Source organism: Liolophura sinensis, chromosome 1 (genome assembly GCF_032854445.1).
Source record: "Liolophura sinensis isolate JHLJ2023 chromosome 1, CUHK_Ljap_v2, whole genome shotgun sequence".
NCBI classification, from domain to species: Eukaryota; Metazoa; Mollusca; class Polyplacophora; order Chitonida; family Chitonidae; genus Liolophura; species Liolophura sinensis.
The window spans coordinates 652,160-654,911 of record NC_088295.1 but is presented as its reverse complement, the minus strand read 5'-3'; positions in this window follow the sequence as shown (position 1 = coordinate 654,911).

Here is a 2,752-nt window from a genome sequence, read left to right as displayed (position 1 = left end):
AAAGAAACCATTTTAGTAGCAGCTATAAGCAAGTTATAGCAGAATTTGGTTTTTACTTCTCCTTTAAAGCCACTAATACATTTCATTCAAATTTCACCCTCACCCCCCCCCCCCTACTTTCTCATTCTCATTCTATATATCTTGTGTAATGTAAAGTCCTTTCTTGGTACATTTTTACCTTTCTTTTTACAACACTATAGCGTATTTCACTGATATCCTGCTGGTCCAAAAATAAGAGTGAGCCTCGCATGGTTTTTTTCATGAAGCATACTTAGTGTTAAGTAACCATTAGCTAAGTGCACATCATATCTCTAGAACATAAGTCAATATAATCACGCGTTACTTGGTACACCTCATAGCTCCATATTTATTTATTTATTCGATTGGTGTTTTACGCCGTACTCAAGAATATTTCACTTATACGACAACGGCCAACATTATGTGTGTGAAAATCGGGCAGAGCCCTGGGGAAACCCACCCGCAGATTGTTGGCAGACCCATAGTTCCATAACATAAGTTGTAAATGTAGTTAGGTGCTTACTTACCTTAGTGCACTTCGTATCTCTACGGCAAACATGTACATAGTCGAGACAGATTAACTGGCAATTTCATCAACCAGACCTGGGCTATGTTGTCCATTTTAGCTTATATTTTGATTTTGCCATATTAATATAGGTATCAATTCAGATAGCGTGTATGAAAGTTGTCCAGTGAGATGGTGTGGACAACAGACTTGTCAGTTTGGATGGTGTGTTGTAAAGGTTGTCCATTGGGATGGTGTGTTGTAAAGGTTGTCCATTGGGATGGTGTGTTGTAAAGGTTGTCCATTGGGATGGTGTGTTGTTAAGGTTGTCCATTGGGATGGTATGTTATAAAGGTTGTCCATTGGGATGGTGTTGACAACAGAGTTGTCCATTGGGACATTGTGTTATAAGGGTTGTCCATTAGGATGGTGTGGACAACAGATTTTTCCATTGGATAGTGTGTTGTGTTGTAATGGGATGGTGTGTTGTAAAGGTTGTCCATTGGAATGGTGTGTTGTAAAGGTTGTCCACTGGGATGGTGTGTTATAAAGGTTGTTAATTGGGATGGTGTGTTGTAAAGGTTGTCCATTGGGATGGTGCGTTGTAAAGGTTGTTAATTGGGATGGTGTGTTATAAAGGTTGTCCATTGGGATGGTGTGTTGTAAAGGTTGTCCACTGGGATGGTGTGAACAGCAGATTTGTCCATTGGGATAGTGTGTTATGAAGGTTGTCCATTGGGATGGTGTGCTATGAAGGCTGTCCGATGAGATAGTGCTGCTGGCGCAGCAGGGAATGTCGACTACAAAACGACACGCTTCACTGATCACAATTGTCAGGAAACCGGCTAGCTGTACTAACCATGCAAATCTTTTCTACACGACACGTTGACAACGCAGTAATTTAAATACCAAGTTAGTATAGGAATCAGTTTTCCTTTCTTGAACTTCGGTCTCACCTTTTAGTTACCTTACAAATGCGAACGATTAATGCGGAGAGTCCCTTATTAAGGTTGTTCTTAACAATGGTGTCTTATACAGGTTGTCCAATGAGGTGGATGTTATAATGGTTTCCCAAAGACATGGTGTGCTATAAAGGTTGTCTAAGTAGATGGTGTGTTAGAAAGGTTGTCCAATGAAGTGATGTGTTATAAAGATAAAGTCACGTCCGACATTCGTATACCATTCATAGTCCGTAAAGGGCGTTTCACGTCGATAATCTGACCATGGGATGGTGTGTTATAAAGGTTGTTCAGTCAGATTGTATGTTGTACAGACTGTTAACGGAGATGAATGTTGTAAAGGTAGTCGAAGGAGATGGCGTGTTATAAAGGTTGTCCAACGAGATGGTGTTCAACGATGTGGTGAGTTATGAAGATCGTGCAATGACATGTTGTGGTGTAAGGGTTGTACAATGAGGTGGTGTGTTATTTAACTTTGACAAGCTCATACTGGCTTCCTATCTGGTCGTCAGTGGTGCGGTCTGTCAGCAGCCCCTGGGTCTATAGGATGTAACACGAGACAAATACGGTCTCTGAAACGAGACAGATACAGCCTATAATACGACACTGGCTTCCTATCTGGTCATAAGTGGGACAGTCTGTCAGCAACTCCGGGGTCTGCCCGATTTCCTCCCACCATAATACTAGCCGCCGTCGTATAAGTGAAATATTTTTGAGTACAGCCTTCAGATAAATAAATATATCCATTGCCCAACAAGGTAGACTAAAACGAGGCAGATTTAACCTCTAATATGAGGTAGATAGGGCCTCCAACACAAGGCAGATACGGCCCGTAACACGAGGTAAACACGCCAAGGCAGACATATCCTATAATACGAGGCAGACAGGGCCTCTAGAACACGAGGCAGATACCCCCCCCCCCCCCCCCCCGCCCCCATACTAAGCAGATACGACGCCCCCACCCTCATCCCCCTCCCAAAAAACGAGGCAGATACGGCCCCTAACTGATACAGCATGTTACACGATGAACATAACGCCCCAAACACAATCTCAAAAAGGAGCCTAGCAATGTCAGCAGGCCCTGGGTCCATAGGCTATAACACGAGACGAATACTGTCTCTGACACGAGGCACATACATCCTGTGCACTACGAGACAGATACACCCTATAATACGAGACAGACACTTGCTTCCTACCTGGTCGTAAGTGGGACAGTCCAATACGACCGGACCTTGCTAGAGGACATACGAAAGTTGGATATAGACAAGAC